The sequence below is a fragment of the Cavia porcellus genome, unplaced genomic scaffold (assembly GCF_034190915.1).
Source record: "Cavia porcellus strain 051 isolate PalLab524CR breed Dunkin Hartley unplaced genomic scaffold, mCavPor4.1 scaffold_1, whole genome shotgun sequence".
NCBI lineage: Eukaryota > Metazoa > Chordata > Mammalia > Rodentia > Caviidae > Cavia > Cavia porcellus.
Genome location: NW_026947484.1, coordinates 148,417,982 through 148,439,730, shown reverse-complemented (window position 1 = coordinate 148,439,730; position 21,749 = coordinate 148,417,982).

The following is a 21,749-nucleotide window of genomic DNA, read 5'->3' as shown; positions in this document are numbered from 1 at the left end:
CATCATTTTCTCCTCAGTTATATCTAAAAAAGCATAGTAAATAATAAAATGTTGAATGATTTACAAGTGTGTAACCTCAAGATAATCATAAACATTCATGGAATGCCTCCAATGCTTAAAATGCTCAGATATGCCAGTAACTCACATTCCATCTATAGCTCAGATTCTTCTCTGAACTACAAATTTGATTTTCAACTGTTCACTTAGTAACTCACTAGGAAGTCTAATAAACCTCTTGAATGGAATATACCTGTTTTAGTTACTTTTCTCTCATTCCTGAGACAAAATTAGGGGAGGAAAGATTTATTTAGTTCACAGTTTGTGGAGGTTTCAGTCCATGATCAGCTGGCTCCAAGGCAAGGTGGCATGACAAAGGGGCAATACTTTAAGATAGCAGTAGACATCAAAAGCAACAAGAGCAAAAAACAGGGGAGAATAAGCCTCTTTTCCTCCCTTATATTGTAAGCAGACTACCACCCTCTATGGCAGGTGTAGCACTCCCAGTATCTCTGTGTCCTCCTCTAGCAGAGGATGAGTATGTTTACAAAACAAAGACCCTGGCTCTCTACTAAGCCACATAATTAAACTTCTAAAGTTCTCAAGTTGATACAATGTGTCAACCATCACAGTGTGCATTAGCCTTTCATTTAATTTCATTTGCATGTTTATTTTGTTTTGTTTTGTTTTTGAAAGAAATTCTCACTGTGTAGCCCAGGTTGGCCTTAAAATCATGATCCTCCTGCCTCAGCACCTCAGGTGCTAGGATTATAAGCATGTGTCACTTCTCTGGGTCAAAAGTAAACTCTTGGGCTGGGAGTTTATCTCAGCGGCACAAGCGCCTGCTTGGAAAGCACAACGTTGTGAGTTCGATACCAGTACCCCGCCCCCCAAAAAAGTGCATTCTTGATTATTCCTTCTACATTAAACATCTTTTCCATTACTAGGACAAAATAGCTAACATCCTCAATTTAAACGAGGAGAGGTTTATTTTGGATCATGATTTCTTAGATTTTAGCCCACAGTGAGCTGACTCTTAGAGAAGAATGTAGAAAAAGGACACATTGAAAGAAAACAGTATAAACCTCTCACAAACATCTAGAGGTAGAAAAACTGGAATATATTATAATTTGAAGCATTTTAAGAGTTTCTCAAAGTGATCTTGCCTCAGTGAGAAATAATAGTTCTCAGCTCAATACCACTCTCGTCTCACCCAACAAGTCTTGAAAGACTTGAAAGCATTAAACTACTAGAAGTATATTAGCTACTAAGATCTTTAGGTTAGACTGTGAGACTAAAGACTAAGATCTTTAGGTTAGACTCCAGCTTCACAGTCTAACCTAAGAGAACAGCATGGTAAGTTTAACATTGTCAGTATTTGAATGATATATATTAGGCAATAGGAAAACATTAACAAACTTTTTATCAGGGGCCTATTATGTCTAGATTTGACTGAACAAATATTGTAGAGACATGACGTGCAGTGCAGTATCTGGGTCAGGTAGTTTAGAACCAGGTACTCATTAAAATTCTAAATTATCTTAGAGAGTTGCTGGGAACCACTGAAGAAAGGAGAATAATAATTGCATGAAAAGTCCTAGAATAAAGTCACAGAGAAAACATAGATATGTCAGTAATATTTTTAGGAAATTTTCTTACTATGTACAATGTGATGTTCTCTAGTATTTCTAAAAAATATTCGGTAAAACATTTAGATTCTGAAAACTTAGTGAATCTGGAGCTGAATTACAGTCTTGTCCTAAGATGTAACATTTTACTGTTGTATATACTGCAATAAGAACAGAGAGCTTAAGATCTTAGTTTTTAGAATTTATTTTCTTTTGTCTTTGTTTCTGTACATCATGTTCACACTCCTCATGTACAGTTGGCACCTGTACCATAACGCGTACTTAGCCCTTTCTTCCTCACCTTTTCCTGCCCTTCTCTTCTCCACCTCTTGAGCTACGTGCTTCCTATTATCTTTTACTTGCTCTTGATTTATAGTTACATTTCTAATATAAGTAAAATCATGCAACATTTAAACTTGTACATCTGATTTATTTCACTTAACATTATGGTCTCAAAATGGAGTAAGGTGCATCCATTTTCCTACAAATACACATGAGGGAAAATGTAGTATTTTTAGAACCTGAAACTTCTGATATTCCCTCATCCTAGTGGTACTGGGGAGGTGAGAGATGGTTACTGTAGAAATTCTGTGTCATATTATTATTACAAAGCTCATGGATTCTATCATATACCTTTCTTTAGACTGAATGATACAAATTAGTCATATCCATCATTGATTCAAAAATAGTTTTGAATGTGTATATGTTAGCTCATCTTCTATTACTATAGCAAAATGCCTGAGGCAGTTTTACTTTATAAATAAAATAGGTTTATTTAACATAATTTTGGAGACTAAACAGTGAAACTCATAGCACTGGCTCACGGGAATTGTCTCATATGCCAATAGAAAAGATTACATTTCAAAACAGTGAGCTAGAGAGTGATTCGGCGATTTAAATTGCTCTTATAAAATCTCACTCTCTCAAGAGCTCAGCTCACTTGTTTCCTTCCAAAACATCTCCTCCAATTATTCTAGGACCTCACATTAGGATCCTTTATTTAAAAGGTGCACCACCACTCAGATTTGCCATTGTACAGATCAAGCTCCCTATACAGGAACTGAAGCCACATCCAAACCTTGTTAACTACTCTGAGATCAGCTGTATACTAAGGGCAATTTGTAGAGTTTATCTTATAAGTGAGATGCTAAAGAGAATGAAAGATTGATAGTGTGGGCAGACAAGAAGTAAGATAAGTAACCCACAAACAATGTTATATGATGATGTTACAAAAATTCAACCAGGCAAAAAGAAAAGTTTTGAAGGGAAGACATTTATTTATTTATTTATTTATTTATTTATTTATTTATTAGACAAGGTCTCACTAAGTATCCGTGTTGGTCTTGAGCTCCCAATTCAGCACTCCACACACCACAGGTACATATCATGACACTGGGTTCTGAAAATTTTTTATATAGTGGTCAAAAAGGACCTCACTAAGAGAGTGACATTTGAGTAAACTGTAGGAAGAAGTGAAAGAATCTTAAGGTCAGTGTTTCAGACAGAGGAAGTAAGTAATGCTAAGCTATCCCCAAGAAATCTGAGGCCAGAGCGCTACACAGAAAATGGCAAAAGATGAAGAGGGTAAACAGAGCAGGCGTAATGATAAAATCATAGAGGGTCTAGGAAATCATTCTAAGACTTTGAGTGCTGTAAGAAGCCTTCAGGTGATTTTGAGCCACTTTCTCTGCCTCAAAGTAAGGGCTGAAAAGAGACTGCAGGGACTCAGAATTGGAGTTAAAAAGATAGTAAAAAATGACGGCTGAAATCAGAATGGTAGCAGCAGAGATGGTGACAAGTGATATAGGTCTGGATTTATTCTGATGATTAAAACCACAAAATTTGCTGATGGAGTTAATGTCAGTGATTTGCACATTACATGTAGTTTCACCTGGAGAGACACTGAATCCCTTTTTAATATGAACTACAGGGACATGCTTAACCTGAAGAGCCGTGAGCAAGTTCTTACCTTAGAAACATATCTTTACAGAAAAAGGAAAAGATTAAATCACAATTTTTTTAAAAAAGAAATGGTTATATATTCTTTTATAGCTGCTAAAGAGAAAGACTGAACTTTAACAATCTCAGTCTTTATCGGCTTATTTTGAAAGAAATTGAGTTTAATCTCAATAATAAGGCATCATTTCACCTAAATCAAAATATGGTAACTGAAATGCTGAGTGCAAATTTTTATGTTTTATTTTGGGAGTGACTAAGAAAAAAAGAACTAAAGAGCTGGCTTACATTATTAATCTTTCATTCTCTTCTGCATCTCAGTCACAAATCTTCAATTATAAGGAATCCTTGCTCGTTCTGGTATAGGTATCTCTTGGTTTCTCATCCTGCTTTGACATAAAATCAAGTCATGAGTGGGAGGTCCTCACTGCGTGCAGCAACCCACTCCAGGCTCGGGACATGATGGAGTATTGCAGCTATTTCTGCCCACCTGCAGTTCACTTTGAATTTTTTGCAGCTGCTCCACTTGCAGATGGTTTGGGAACCAAATATGTCTGTTCAGAGTGGAGAGTAAGAGATTCTTGTTTTTCTTCCCAAATACACACCTTATCTCTCTTAGGTTTTGAAAAAATCAAATATCATTAGGTTTCCAAAAATATTTGTCTTGGAGCTTTGGAAGAATTCCTACTTGGTGAGGAAGTGTTATTTCAGAGAAAGCAGAGAATAAATCTCCTGATGATGTAGACGACCCAAACAATCGCAGGGGCTCAGTTGCCCAAGGCAGATCTGGGCTTTCTATGGCCTCCCTGTTTAGCTAGGGGCATTTGGGAAATGATCTTACTTGGAAATACTCCAAGAGGAAGCCAATTAAAGTCCAGTGGGACTGAGAATGCCCTATTTTTGATCACCAATCAAATCAACACTCAATAACCACACCAAAAGAGCCAGAGAGTAGTGAATTGATATGTTGCTCTTAAAATGTGTAATGATAGTCTCACTCTTGAAGGGACATTTGAAACCTGGGGATCAGTAGATAAAAGTGAGAGCTGTACATGTTAGTCTAACTTCCTCACCTCTGTCCCATATTTAGTGGCCACCCAAAGAGAAAGTAATTATCACGCAGTTGGGACCAGAAATATCCAAATTCATGGCCTCCAACTCCTGAGGATGTCGAGACATTTTCCCACTTTGTTCTCCTTTGTCTGCTAATATTGCAGTGCACTTTTTCCTTGAGTTTAATGGTGTTCCCACCTACTACAGATTTCAGAAGCTAACCCTACAGGCCATATATAACACCAACATTGCTTGCCCTGAACCCTAGCAGTATGAATTTTAAGTATTGGAGCTCCAAGTGTTTAGTTATGGTTAATTTATAACTAAACACACCAGTATTTAGTGAAACAAAAAGGTCATTAGTGTCTTACCAGGAAGCAATTAAATTAACAGCTCAAAGCCATTCATCAAATCACAAAACAGATGCTGAACTCCTCTGTAAGAAATCAGATTCGATAATGCAGGAAAAGCATTAAATTCAAAACATAGCCAAACACTCCCACCTCCCTCAGCTTCTCTCAAAACAAAAGTCTACCTCTTTCATCTGTAGCCAGAGTCTCGGAGCTCTTTACATTTCAGAGAAGCCCATAGAGAAAGAGGGAACTAAAGAAATCAACCAGAACAATTCCCCAGACCTACTCATGAAGTCATTCTCTTTCCCTACCACCCACCAACAGTATTCCCCTCATTAACCATGTGCTTTTTGGCAGCCAAACTATGGGTAGTAAGATTATTATCATGTAATAAAACAATATGTTCAAATTGTGTGATACGAAGTAGAACATTAAGTGGTATTTATACCCCCCCCCTTGAAAGAAATCATCAGGTATCACTGTCCTCGGTAATTTTTAAAAAATGTTTATTATCTAGCACATACTAGGAATGTGATAGGGCTAAACACTCAGAACCATAAACCACAGTTCTGCCCTTAAGGAATGTGACCTAGGAAATGTGAAGGAACAACACAAACACTGCATATTAGAATAGCCACAGAGTTTGAGAGCCAGAAAAACCGGATTCTGGACTTGACATTGTCATTTATTAGCCAATTGATTTTGGAAAATGAGTTTAATTTGCCTAAGCCAGCAAGTTCATATGTTAAGTGGAAATGATGCTTAACTCACGAAGTTGTTTTAAAAATAAAACAGGGAAATGATGTTTCAGCAAAAATTAGAGGGCACATTCAGATGAGGGTAATTTGAGAAAACTGACATAAAACAAAAACTATAAAAGTGAAAGTAAATTGTAAGGACACCAGACAGAACAATGTAGCAGCTCATGGCCAATAAGGGTGGGTCTGCCTCTGAGTGATAGAGGGAGAAAGGTAGTTTCCAAAGCCCCAAACACTGGGGCAGCTGTACAGAGGGCATCCTGGAGAAGTCAGGGCCCTCAGTGGGCCTTACACTGGTCTAGGTAGTCCTTTCTTCAGTCTCCTGCCTCACTTCCTGAACTTGCCAACTCAATATTGCCCACCAAGTCAGCACATACTATTTATTCTCCAAGCACAAAGAACAGGGTGCAAAAGGGTAGGGGAAAGATCTAAAAGGATTAATCCAAATTAATCACAAAATCAGGAATGTATCATAATGTAAATGATCTTAATCTTGAATGATGGCTATGCATGGAGTATAGGATACATACACCTTATCACTTACTCCTATAAGAAAGATGTAAGTATTACTTTCAAAACATTTTATGAAATAACCGAGGCAAAACAATGTTAAGTAATTTTAAATGGATATAAGTACAATAGAATATCACAGTGAAATTTGACTCTAGCATTTGTAAGTATGATGATTCTGTGTCTTTCTTTCAATATGAATATATTAATGAATTGATATTCTAAGATTTCCCACAGCATTTTATCTATGAGAGAAAATTTCCTAACTGCACACAGCCACTGGGTTTTGTTGTAATATATTTCAAGTTGTCCCCTTCAGGTCTTGGGGCCTCACTTTCTTGGGTAATTACTTAAAGAGGTGATTAAATCAAACCGTTCACACCATTAATGCCCTTCTAAACTGCAGGATGAGAAGATAAGATGCAGGTTACTGTTGCAGGCATAGATCAACATTGTCACATTCTCCACTTGCTGCTAACTCAGTGTGACTGTGGACTTGCCACTTAGCCCTGTTTCCTTAACTTGTTTCCTCACCAGTAAATTGGCAAAGCTAGGGAAGGAAGACAAATTGGGCAAGACAGTCTTTAAGGTCTTTATGCCAAAATTCCATATATTGATTATATTTTTCAAAGTAAGAAATTCTCATTATGTATCTTGATTCACTTAGTGATTTCTTGAAATAGGCTTCTCCTGTCAGTACTCAGAATAGAGTTTGACATTGATTAGATTATGATTAATTTTTTTTTTCCTTGTGTGACCCTGTCACCAAGAAAACCTTCTCTCAAATTCCAGGACACACACAATCAGCAATAAAGGAAAAAAATATTATACAATTCAAAAATGATAGAGGAATAAATACAATGAGAATACAAAGCTACCTTGCTGAGTATTTAGTACTCAACTATTGGCATATTTAGTATATGCCAAACATTCTACTACCTGCTGCTTAGGTAATAACTAAATGAAAAGTGGGAATCTCAAATTTTTTACTAAGTAAACAATGTTAGGACACATTTACTTCTTCATGGACTTCTAGCATTTCTTTACATTTTGTGAACAGTAGCATGATTTGTCTTTATCTTTTCGAGAATGTTGTGTAACGTTAGGTGATAAAGATAATGATCTTCTCATTTACAGGTCAGATTTCCTTAACGCCCATTATAAAAAACTGTGAGTCTTTAAGGCCCAGAGCTCTTCAGCTGTGACAAACCCACCGTGCATAGGTGTGGTTTCTACTGGGACAACACCTATGTCACTCCTATGACCATGAAGATGGTAGGTTAAGGAGAGAAAATAAAGAACTAATGACTAAGGCCGGTCATGCTGCATCATGAATAACATAGCATCGTTTCTGACCCAACAATTTTATTTTCCTGCTACATCCAGCAAAGTATCAAGGACCAACTTGTTACCTTGCAAGTAGGGTGAAAGAGCCTCCGCAATTCTTAACAAGCATGTGACCTTCTTATACCTCTTTGAGTTTCATTTTTAATATCTATAAAATGATCTTTCTGAATCTTTGTTTTTGAAAATGTTTCAAATGGATAATTTTAAAAAGTATCTATTTGTGCAAAGTGAAAGAGTTTTTGGTGCTGTTAGAAGACAGAATATAAAGTAATGTGGCCTTTATTTTAAAGATGTGGAGAGAAGCTCCATGACCACCTGGCCTGGCTTTCTCTGTTGGACACGTGGTGTGGGGGGCATACATATAGCTTTGGTCTGGAATGGTGCCTAAAGGGACATTACTGATGTGCCACCAGCCAATTGGAACTCATTTTGTGGCACAGGTAAATTGCCAGGGGGCGGGGAAGATGACCTCAAGGTAAAGCTCCTTGGTTTGGCCTCTCACTGCTGTAGTATCCTATCTAGGGCAAAATCCTTTCACATAGCACTTAATTTTCTTTTAAACAAACACAAATAATATATCATTGTAACTGTAGTATGAGAGGTTCAGCAGAAGAAGCAAATATGCACCAGCCACCCACACTGTAAGGAGCCCTCATCTAGATGTGAGGGGTGACGGGAAAGAAACAAACCAAAACTGGACAAAAGAACATATAAAGTGAAGTAGTGATGAATGTCAAGAGGAAAAACAGGTGGAGATGTAAGTGCTGCTACTTTTGATAGTGTGGATGTTATAGATTAAAAAGTGGTGGTGAACTTAACACCACCTGATTAAATCAGCATGGTGCTGATCATAGATGGCCCACTTGAGGAAAGTTACCAGCATAAATAGAGATGTGGAGAACACAAGTGAGGTGTTGTAGGTTTCTCTAAGTGTTGCTGTTTGAACCAATGGTTCTCCTGGAGGAGCTCATCATGACTAGCTTCCCCAGTGTGAGTTCAATCATTGTCATCAGAGGAACTCGGGACCTTGTTGGTGAGGCTGACTGTGGTTCACTTTGGGGGAACTCTGGCCCTAACTTTGAGTGTCGCTTCCTGGCTCCAGAGGGGAAGATTTGTGCCATTTAATCTCCAGGACAAACTCATCATGCTGGCTTTCTGGCATGTCATTGACTATTCTTATCGTTGAAGGAGCTCTGGGCCTCCATGTCGCTGAGGATGGCTGTGGTGCTTTTCAGGACAGCCCTGGTTCTTATTTTGAGCATGACTTCCCAGCTCCAGTGTAGAACCCCCAACCTACCAGCACAGCTCCTTCACTGCACTGGCATAGACTTTCTAGCTTCCACCACTGATCTTTGGGCCTTCCCAGTGCAAGTCCGTAAAACAGACTGGCATGAGTTCTTCTCGTGGGCTCTAGACCACCAGTTGGACAGTGGGAGGCATTGTCATGGACTCTAGGTATTCATCTGGACTCATGCAGGACATTGCTGTGGGATTCAGGCCCTTGGCTGAATATTTTGAGTGTTATCGAACAGATTTCATGCACTTTCTGTGTTTAACTCTGGGTGACCATCATAAAATAATATAAATTCTGTGTCCTGATTCTAGTTTTTCTCTTCACAATCCCTGACAACAATGGTCAAGAAAGGACTCATTGAGGACACAGAGTTTGAGCAGAGATCTGGTGGAGTAGAAGAAACATATGACTGAGATGAGATCTTTGCAGGCTAAGGGGAGTAGTTCCAAGATGGAGCAAGGTAGCGTAGTGTATTACCACCTAAGAACTAATATGGTAATCACTGGCAGGCAGCCAGCTCTCTCTAAGCTCTGAAATGTCACCTTTCATGACATACACACATAACCTAAACTTAATATTTCACTTTTTATTTGTCTCTGTAACTGAAATACATTCATGGAAAAGACAGGTATAAAACCCTCTATCACTTCATGATTTGCTTACTATTTTTAACTTTTGGCAAAAATTTTATCTATGGCAAGCCTTTATATTCCTTCCTAATTTTCCTTAGAATCAATCCAAATGAGAGTTCTGTAGAAAATAGCTGGGGATTTAGCTCAGCGGTGTAAGTGCCTGCCTTGCAAGCAGGCAGTCATGAGTTCGATCCCTGGTACCGATAAAGAGGAAAAAGACAAAAAAATAAAATAAAATAAAGGAAAACAAAAGAAAAATAATTAAACTCAGAGTTTTACTCTAAGTTTTTTATTTATCATCTTGGAAACTTGTTTTTCCCAACTTGTAGAGGCCTGAGTGAGAATGTGTTTTCCACTGCTCAATCAGTGTGGCAGGCTTAAAGACAGAATTTGATAATTTGGGAATTAACTTAAAACTCATAAATCTAAATATATTTTCACACTGAGAAAAGAATAATAGTGATTTTTAATGTATAATAGAAAACATTTAGCACACTGAAAGAGCCAATAAAGCCATTTGGAAATAAAATATATGTACCATACTTTTTATTAACTAGGGACCAATTATTAAAATAAGTGCCAATTAATGTCCTTCAAAAACATGTAAGCTAGCACATGAAGGGAGGAAATTTCTGGTAAATGATATAAAATATTTGGAAAAAATCTCTGGAGACATTCAGATCATACCAGATGTGCTGGATTCATCTCACTATATGCAGTGTTAGAGTCCTTAGTAGCATAATAAATTAAGCCTTGTCAGTACTGAAACCAAAACAGAAAACATGATACATGTAGCCAACATAATTCTATCAGAGGATAGATGGGGAGCTAAACTAAGAAACCTCAGCATTTAAGTCATTAAAAAATGCCCACATGTCTAAAGAAATACATCAGGCTATTCAAGGACCAGTTCAAAATAATCTGACCATCATTATCAGTGAGATTCTGTTTCCTATTAGATTACCCATATTAAGACTCTGGCTGCAGAATTCTGCAGTAAGCAAGAATACAAACTCCATCGAGCATTCATAACTTCTTAGTAATTTGGAAGTGAAAAATATTTGTAAAACTGTTTAGAGCAGAACTGTTCTAAACTAAGAAGCATTGCTGAGAACTTGGCCACTGTAATTCACAAAGGAATATGGTCATTGATCTGACTCCAACAGATTTGGAAAAATTGGTAATGGCATCCAAGATATTTTTTTGTTACCACTCACTGAAATTCTCAGAAACGCATATTGTCCAGTTATAAGAAGTCAACTTGCTTAATGGTATTAAAAGTCCCAGTGTTGGAGGACGTGGTTTCCATCTATGTTTTTGTTGATTTACAAGCAAAATTGAGAAGCAATACAATTCTGTAATTAAAGGAGTCTTCGGAACCAGACACAGAGCTCAGATCTTGGCTGCACTACTCAGACAAATTGTTTAGCTTCTCTTTACTTTAGTTCTCCCTCAAAAGAGAGAAGATAATGACTGAAACAACACCAAGGGCTACTTGGAGGATTAAATGAGTGAGCAAATATAAAGGTTTAGATTAGTGTTAAGCAATCTAGTACAAAGCAAGCCCTTATCTGTGGAAGGTAGAGATCTCAAGATGGAGAGATTATGCTGTATGTTCTGGGTTGAAGCTAAATACAGTCCATTTCTTAAAGACAGAGTCAGAGGGAAGTTTCACAGAGACAAAAGAAGATTTACATACGTCATGGTTTATGTCTGTGTACCACAGGCCTCATGAGTTTGCATTGTTTATTTGTGATTGGTTCATTGTCTAGTGCTTGGATTGATGGTGTTAGTGCTCCACCCACATAGGGGTGGAGCCAGGATGTGATGTAATGGCAGGAAGAAGGTGTGTCTTGCTCTTTGCTGGTTCCGCTGTTTGCAGCCACCATGAACTGCAGTCCAGCTATGCCCGCCTGTCTTGGAGCCAACTGAGTGTAGACTAAAACCTCCAAAAACTATAAGAAATAAACCTTTCCTTTCCCAACTTGGGCATCAGGTATTTTGTCTCAGCAACGAGCATAAAGTACTAAGACAACATAGAAGAGAAGGCAATGTGACCATGGAGACAGAAAGATGGAACCACAACTCAAGTTATGCCAGAAGCCACTACAAGATATAAAAATCGAGGAGTGGATTTTCCTGTGGTGCCTCCAGAGGGAATACAATCTATTGGGCTGATGTGATGCTAAATCTTAATTTTCAGCTTGATCAGCTTTAGAAATGATTAGCAAGTTAGTAAAATACACTTCTGAGTGTGTCTGGATTGATCATGTGAACATGGACATGGGAACCACATCCAGCCCCTAATCCTTCCTCTCTAGGTCTTTCACTTACTTTCTGGCACCCATCATGCCCTCCTGCCACGTTTCTGTCACAGTGCCTGCAGACCATGGATGGTGTCATGGTTTATGTGGGTGGCCCCCAGGCCTCATGCGTTTGCATTGTGCATTTGTGATTGGTTCATTATCTAGCACTTGGATTGATGGTGTCGTGCTACACCTGCCTAAGGGTGGAGCCAGCATACAAGGTAATGGCAGGAAGAAGGCATGTCTTTCTCCTGCCGGTTTCCACCTTTCTCTTTGCAGTGGCCATGAACTGCAGCCCCGCCATGCCCCTCTACCTTGGAGCCAACTGAGTATGGACTGAAACCTCCAAAAACTGTAAGAAAAAAACCTTTCCTTTCCCAACTTTGGAATTCAGGTATTTTGGCTCAGTGACAAGCAAAAAGGAACTAAGGCAGATGGAAATCACTGAAACTCTGAGGCCTATTAAACCCTTTCTCCCTTAAGCCGTGTATGTCAAGATTTTAGTCCAGCAACAGAAAACTGACAAATATAACTGACCTCCAGGATGGTGACACAGAACACATGCTGGTGTTTTGAACCACCAGATTTGTGGCTGATTTATTGCAACAAATAAAAATATGCATAATCATAAATAAGATAGAGTAAATGATTTATCTATCTCTTTATCTCTCCCTGCATCCACAGTCTTTATTAGGTAGCTTTGGAGTCCTTCCCTCTAAAAGCAAAGTATATATTCCCAACTCATTGATGTGGGCAGGTGGGGCAATATGTCAGCTCTAAGCCTTGACCCTAGGAATATCTTTTGTTTTCACTTCCTCCCTTGATCTCGGGCTGTAACAGTGAGATGGACACACAGATAATCCATTAGTAGCAAAACTGTAGGAGCAGAAAGCAAACATTATGTGAACCTAGGAAGTACAGCCACATTTAGGCAGGACAGACATGATTGAAATAAGTCAGTGCTCAGTTGTTCACTATGCAAAACCTGGATGCTACACCTATGATATTGATGTAATATATCAAAGACATAAAACTAGTGACTTTTTGGTAATAGCTCCTTAAACGTTTAATAGGTTAAAGTAGGATTGACACTGAACTAAAAGTCTAAAACTAAATCAACCATTTTACACACACACATACACACACACACACACACACACACACACACACACACACACAAAGGATATTTAAGAATAAATACATCCATTACTACTACTTGGAAAGTGGTTCAAATGATTTAGCAATTGCCAACTCCATTTGCTATAGCCAATCCTGGGTAAAACTGTGAAGAGGCTTTGTTTGTTTCCTTTTTCAATTACCTTAATTTTATTTTCATTAAACCCTGACTTTATTTGAGACTCTTTCTTGAATAAAAGCATGAAAAAGTATTATGAGAAAGAAGATATGGTAACTAGGTTTTCTAGTCGAAAAGTTACTTGCATAGTGTTAATGATGGTTAATTTTATGTTTAAACTTGGTTTAAGAGACAGTACCCACTTATTTAATCAAATACATTAATGTTAGAGTTGCTGTAAAATTGTATGTAGATGTGGTTAACATCTAAATAATCTGCTGATTTGGAATAAAGGAGATCATCCTTGATACTATGTTGGGGGTTCACTTAATCATTTGATGGCCTTAAAAGCAAAATCCGGGTTTTAATAATACAATAGAAATTCTGCCTTAAGGGCCAGGAATTTAGCTCAGCAACATAAGCACCTGCCTGGCAAGCACCAGGTTGTGAGTTTGATCTCCAGTATTAAAAAAAAAAAAAAATTCCACCTTAATACTGTTATCAACTCTTGCTAAGATTCCAGCTTGCTGGTCTGCCATATGAATTTGAATTTAATGGTTCCTAACACATGCCCAATTTCCTCAAGATAAATTCATATAGAATGTATATTATAATTACCAATTGTGTATTATATAATACATTAATAGACATTGAGAAATTTATTTTAATGGTCACATATACAGACACATAGAAAGGTACATGTACGTGCACACACACGTGTGTGTGTGTGTGTGTGTGTGTGTGTGTGTGTGTGTGTGTGTGAGATTTGGGTTCTGTTTCTCTGGCAATCCCTGACTAATACAATGGAGCAATTTGTAGTAATGGGAAGGGAGTTGCTCTCAGGAAGGAAGAATATAATTTCAGTTTTGAGCCAATACAAGAAAATCATAACTCTTTCCAGGCCTTTCATCCAGACACTCATAAGTCCCACGGCTTCCTCTTTTCTTTTTCCCCACAATGGAAACTTAGCTTTTCTCCATTTTTGTTCTCTTGACATTGTTTTCGGTTAGGCACCTTGACGTACCAGTTATGGTGAGCATATCTGCTTTAACTAGGATTCTCTATTGCTATGTTCTTTAAGGTGCTGAGAACTTAGCAGCTTTGAGTTTCTGATGAAAGCAAGCAGAATCTCAGGGAAATGCACATGGGTTGAGAAGAAATGCCTTTCCCTACTCTACTGGGACAATGTTCCTCTTCTGCAGTAACCATGGAGTATTTTGTCTATTCTTTCCGCCTTGAAAACTCATGGACTCTTAGAATCAGAATGAAATTGTTTGTTCTGCTTTTACTTTCGTTCCTGTTTTTGTTTCAATACTAGGAACAGAACCAGGATCTTTTCACTAAGCTATATTCCAGCACTTTTTTTTTTTTTTTCTGACCTGAGGTCTTGCTCAGTTGCCCAAACTGGACTCAAACTTGCAATCTTTCTGCCTCAGCTTCCCAGGTTGCTGGGGTTATAGGCATGTGCCACCATGTTGATCTCAGAATGGGTTTGAAATGTCTTTCTGTCCATCTTCCCATTTCCATTAGATCCTTCTCAAGAGCAGGAGTTTATCCAGCACCTCCTTGAATGACTAAATGAACACTCTCCTTTAACATAGCCCATCTCTTCTCAGCTCAACTATAATTTCCAGTTCCAAGATGACTTCCTGAACTTCTGTCTCTTGTACAGTCCTCCTTCTGTATTGGGCAGAGAAGGTGGAAGGACTCTTTCAGTGTGACCATCATTACAATGTTTATTATGCCAAACCCTCTCATCTTTTCACTCCTGGTCTTTCCTCACAAGGCACAAAGTCTCCAATTTATTTCTTTTTTAATTTATTCCTTATATGTATTTTCTATTCTTGGTAGCATTATTTTCTCCCAGAAAAAATGGTCTATGTGTTAGACTATATGTACCTTATATGAAATGTCTCATTTTACTCTTTGCCTGCTAATGGTGGAGCACATTATAGCAAATCAGCAAAAGATCTCTGGGGAGGAGATGTGAGGGTAATGAGAAGGAGCAGAATAAATAAGAATTTAGTGCCACTTTAAAAGAAATGCAAATATTTCATGTTTTCTCCATGAAGGTAAGCCACAAAACAAGATGTATAACTACTTGTACATATTAAAAGTCATCCTGAAAATTTCATGTATTAATCATATGAATCAAACTGAAGTCACAGTGCCCTGAAAAATAAGTTACCGTCTTTTGTCTTCAAATTTATGAAGACTCCTTTGACCTGACTTGCGCAAGGTCAATAAGCCAAAAGTTCTCCTTCTTTAATCTTCCAGCAAGGCAAAATTAATTATTCCCATAGTTGCATAAAATATGAAGTTTTCTTCCATAGAGCACAAAATAATCCCTGGCCCTCAAAAGGTGGTATGCTATTTCATTTCTGAAGATTTTTCCAGATTATAGAAGCAAATCTCTCTTGAAGGAACCTATAAATTGTCATAGAAGTAAATATACTACTAATATTTTTTTTTTAAGATTAACTATTTCTTTACTAATGAACATTAGTATCCAATGAAGCCTTTGATTTCTACAGCCTACCTGGAACATGAATATACCTGAATATTTCTAGACTCAACTTTTATTAGAAAAAAGGATGAGGAGAATGATTAAACATTAATACTTACTATAGGATAAAATTAAACAATTATTTAATACAATATATATGGATTCTGGTTCAAATGGCTCTATAACTAATTAATACGCCTAAAAATTTTCTTTAAAAGATGATTTCTAAAACACAAAACACTTTTGGACCTAATAGTGACTCTATTACCAAGATCTAGAATGTTTTAGTAAACTTGAAATTAGAACTAAATTTAAATGAACAATCACAGCACCTCTTGGGCTCTGATGGTACTTAGCTTGTCTGGATGGAAGATCTTTTCTGTCAAGAGAGGCAGAGGTTAGATATCTCAGCATGTGGACACTGAAGGAAAGGATCCATGTGCTGTGGGAAAAGCATGAAGAGAAGATTCCAGGTTAGAACCACAAAGCAGAGGAAGAAAAGTCCCTAAGAGGCTGAGAAAGATCAGAGAGGTAGAAGAGAAATAGAGGACTAGAAGTCAAAGGGGAGAGGTTTAAAGAAGGACTAAACCATCAGCAGTTCAAGTATAACTCAAAGGATGGTTTGAGTTTGATGACAAGAAGCTCATTAATGGACTTGGATAGACGTCTTCCATGGTTTATGGGCCCTGAAGGCATAAAACAAAGGTTTAAGAATTAAGGGGGGTGATGGCTAGGAGTTTAGCTCAGTGGTGCAGTGCCTGCCTGGCAAACATGAGGTCAAGAGTTCAACTCCCAGTACTAATCAAAAAGAAAAGAAAAAGAAAAAAGAAAAAAAGAAAGAATTAAGAGAGATGTAAGGAAGAAAAATCACTGAATGAGGACAACTATTCCAAGATTATACAATTAATAATGCAATAAATAATCCCTTTATATTAATCTGCTTTTACATTTTAAAATGATGTTAGAACACATTCTTTGACATTCTAGGTTAAAAAATAGACGTTAAGAAACTCTTGATGGGGAAGGCCAACTCAGCTTGCCTGCTGTTAATTTTTAAAAGAATTTCTGAGTTTACTACACATTCGATGCTTTAACCTTGTCTCTTTTACTTGCTACATCTACAGCACAATTTTATCCCTGTTGTGCAATGTTTAGAAAAGAGGGCTTTGGCTTCTAGGCAGTAAGCTCATAAGTCATTTGAATACATTAAGGTTCTTCATTCATTCCTTCAGGAAATTTTTATTGAGAACACAGTAGATACCAGGGTGAGAGGACATTTTGGTCAAAATGAACAACGAGAATTTCTTGTAAGGAAAATAACTCATTATCACATGTATAATCATAAAATTTTATTTGTGCTAATGCAAGAAATAAAACTCTATAGCAGAGGAGGATAATCTTGTCTAGATGTCATAAAACATTCCATGGAAACAAAGGAGGTATATAAATTGGACATGGAACTGTATTACTCAGTCAGCTCTACCTAATCACTCCTCTTGGGTTGCAGTCTTCTCAGCATATTAAGAACTAGGAACTACATTTCCCAGAACATCTTCTCTCAGTGGTCTGAGTTTAAAGTCTACCAACAAATAGAAACCAAAAAACAAGAGAGGTGGAAGAATGGGTTATTTTCCAGTGGAATTTGCAATGATGTGTGGTCACACTGCAGTGTCTCTTGGAGTGGAGGTGGGCAGTGCCTACAAATCATGACTGCAGTGCTGTAGGGGCCTTTTTTCCTAGATCAATGCTTAAGACTGAGCTCAGTGAGTCAGCACCAGACTTTCCAGCAGTTGTGTAGGTCCCTAGGGCACTGTAGGGGCACAAACGTGTTTATGAGAAGACAAAAGAGTAAGACATGAGAAGACACTTGGCTATTTGGGGGCAAGCACAGGGAATAAGAGAGGGGCAGGAGGGGAGACTGGGCAGGAAGTGAGACTATTTCAATAGCAATGGAAACAGCCTGTCCTATAGAAAAGGAAGTAGGAATGGATATCCTGAACAGCCTATCTAGTAGGCACAGAAGTAACTTGAATAAAACTATAATGTCAAAAGATTTGTAATAATAAGGAGTGTCATATAGCTTCTCTTTAACCAGAAAATCGCATCAACCAGAAAATTGTATTATCCAAGCATTGAGTTTATAATGGATACTTTCCTACTTTATTTATAGTTGTAGCTTTATACCATTTAATAATTTTAACATTTTGAAGATCACAGTGAGAGTTGCTAAAGACAGTTAGTTAAATCCTTTAAGATATTTTACTGCTTCATTCAGTTCCTGTTCAGCCTCCCTCTCTGTAATCAATCCATTAACAAATATTTACTGAGCAGTTTCCTTTCACAAAGCACAAGTCAGACACTGTGGGATTATGTCTGGAATAGGATGAGGCAAAGATCATTAAATAGTTGAAAAAAAACATAGTGGGCTATTCATTTCATATCTCTCCTTTAAAGAATGCCTTGTTCAATTATTTATAAGCCCATTAAATTTGTATTAATGGTGGGTGATTGCCACATGCTGGGTCCTCAGCCTGGAGTGTCCCCCAACATGCTTTGTTTATAGAACTCCTAAAGGCTCTTCAGGATATAACTTGACTGTCACTTCTGAAGTCTTCCTTGCCCCCTGGGTTGTAAGATCCTCCTCCTGGACATTCACAAAGCCACGGGTGCTGACCTCCACTACCATGCTTTGTATATTTTCTTCTAATTGCATATTCACATGATAAATTTCTAGCCAACAGGAGCCGAACAATAATTTCTCACTATGTCATCACTGCCTATAACTGCCTAACAGATGCTTAATAAATGTTTTCACTAGTTAATTCACTTGGTGAACATATTCCAGACTTCCTTGGCAGGCATATACTCTCTTACAAACATAGTGTACCTTTTTGGGGGGCATCATGGATTTTTCTTTCCAGAAATGCTTTTCTGATTTCTTTCCTCTTGAGGATTTTGGCATGTTGTGTTCAATCTAGTCTCTCAGATTATTGTTGTCTTCATGAGAGCTTGGTCCATTTGCTTCTTGGCTGCCATCTTGTATTTCTTTCTCATGATTGACAGAGTGACTGGAATCTATGGGCAGAAAATCAGTTCTCCAGGGCCTTCAGTCCATGGACGCTCTTGAGGAAACTTGGTTTCCTGGTCTCAGAGGCAGCTACTGATCAGAAAATGCAAAAACTAGGGAGCCATGAAGACAGACAATGTAAAGTCAGCTGCACTATTTCTTTGTTGAGAGGGTTTTTATATTGGTTTCCTGCATTTGAACTCTGTGATGTCTCTCAGACCCTGGAGGGAGATGAAAAAATACATGGGTGGATGGAAGAGAAAGGGAGAGAGAAAGGGAGCACTGAGTGAAAGCTGTGGAGCATGCAGATTTGTATTCCTTTGTTTTCACATTGCCACACTAACTAACCTTTACCCATCCTTAAATTTTAGGGGTCCTACATGTAAATTTGTTCTTTAACATAACATTTTCCTTGTTCAAGTATAAGTGACACTCGAGTAGACATGAAAGATTTGAGACTTATTACTTGCAAGTTAGCATTTTACTGCTAATGTAGTCTGCCACCCTTTACTTCCCAGTTTTATGGTTGTTTAATTATAGCCTGCAGGCCTCTGGTGGTCCTTTGCTATTTCAGCTAGAGTCTAGCTTCCAGTGAGTGCTCCCCATTAGACTGCCCACTGAGTTATTGATTATTAAGGTAATGTGCTTTTAAGGTCTTATCTCACACACAGAAATGTAAAATTGAGTGGTTTGCAACTGGAGGATTTACAAAAACAGAGAAAGAAGATGAAACTTCCTTAATAGAGAGTCCACTGTGCAACTGAGGTTACTGTTAATTTAAAACACTGTAACATGACATAGTTTACCTGTCAGTTCCGTGAGTGGCATTTTTATTATTATTTGTAATCTCTAAATAAATACCATTTATCTTAGAAAAAGGTGGTGATTTATATCTAAAGAAGATAGAAGAAAGCAGGAAGGAGAGAAAAGAAAAGAAGGAAAGGAGGGAGGAAGGGGAGGTAGGAAAGAAGGAAGAAAAGAAGAAAGATAGAATAGGGAGACAATAGGAGATAGACTTCTTAATTTGCAAACAATTTTTTTAAGTAAAGAAGGCACAAAGAGAACTCTTTTCTAAGCAAAAAAATAATGTGGCAACCTCATTAATAAAGCATCTGATTATGGACATCTGATATAGGCTGCAGGGAACAAAAAAGAGAGAGTTGAAGCCTCTTCATTATTTAGGTGGAAAAATATGACTCTGGGTTCTAACAGCACAATCCTTTATGACAATCCTCCATGGGAGCGCACATGTAAGATAAATACGGGCAAACGACACGCAGGAAATGGAGTTTGTTAGATAAATTATCTGCAGGTGAGGCTGCCGTGATAGCGGTGGCTTTTTCCCCTGCTTTCATTTGCAGACATGCTCTTCAGTGCTGATGCCCACCGTTAAAGCTGCAGAAGTAGTAATGGCAAGAAAGGACTGGGAAGCGAGTAATAAGGAAAAGAGGATGAATTGGGCAGTGCCCCCCCCCCCAATCTAAGCTTTGGTGCCCAGAACAGGCCCCTTATTTTAGGTAAGTGCAGGAATCAGAAGTTGATAAATTCATTTGATTCTTTCAGAGGAAACAGAATCATCAGTCAGTTTTTTAACCAGAAAATACATGGATAATAGACCCAACAGTCAGTCTCAAAGGCACTTGTGATTAGTTTTTGAGGATGCAGAAATCTTATTGTCTTTGCAGCCCTGAAAAAGATAAAACACTGTTTGCTTGAGAGTTACATACTGTATTATCTGAAGACATGCTGAAAAATACAAAATGCAATCCAAAGTTTAGGGAGTAGCATTTTACTGCTATTATTTTCCTTCTTGATGAAAGCAGTTTTAATTTTCAAATTTAAAAACAAAAGTTAAGTCTAATCCTCAGAGGTTGGCTGCCATTCATGTAATGATTTAGGTAGAAGTATTTGAATCCAAAAGGGTCTAAAGAGGGCCAATTATGTTTTGATGCGTATCATAAGCATTAGTACTATTCATTAGCCAGGGTTCATCTGTAGATCTTAACAATTTTTGCCAAATAAGTACCATTAACCAGGCCCCTTTGAATGGGATTTCTAGAGGAGACCTCAAGGTGTAGAGAGGTTGAAGGAATTAGATTCAGATGCTGAAGAAGCTGTAGGTCAGGGAAGTACAACAAAGAAATATGCTGCTTTGTATCAGAAAGAGACCCCTGAAAGCAAATAAGGTGCTAACAACCATTCATTTCTATCAGGGTAGGTCCTAGTTTAATGGGAAAGTGCTGATTTTTTTATTAACAGAAGGAAAGTTTTTAATTGGACTTGATAATAATACCCTCCGAGCCATATAAACACTGAAACAATTCTGAGAACGTAAATTTAAAATTCCTTACTTGAGTTTCCAAGGAGAAAAACAAAATGATGCTTTCTTCCCTAAATGGAAGGCTAAAATAAAAGGGAATCCAGAGGAAACTATCCTCAAAAAAGGCGGATGCCATTCAGGGACTCGGGGTTGGGGTCGTTTTGCTTGGGTGCTCACTGGAGGTTCAGCCAGCACCATTCTCTCCCTTACTCACTAAGGGTCCGACTCACACTTTTTCTGATGACTTGCAAATGTTTTATGGAGCTTTTTCCCACTCTCTTTTAAAGATGTTTCCTGTTTCACACACACACACACACACACACACACACACACACACACACGCACGCAGGCACAATATCCCCACAAACTTTTAGCTCTCTTTTAAGCAAACTGCTGTCTGTATGCTGTAATTAAGTTTCATTTTTTTTACATTGACTCTGCCGGATGGAGGGTACCATAAATCATATGAACAAATGTTCAAGCTAAAATCCTCTCTCTGTGCTCCATAATTTAAGGGAATTCATTCTCAGTTCATCTCTTGGAGACATGATCTCATACATCTGTTCTGGACCAAGATAGCCGTCCTCATTACCTGGGAAAGCAGCAGTGGGGTGATCCCAGATTATCTTGTATAGGCCTTTTCCTTTTTCATTCATTCAAATATTTATTTTCTTATTATACAAATGCATATATATATATATGAATATATATTTAAGAAAGCTTAAAAC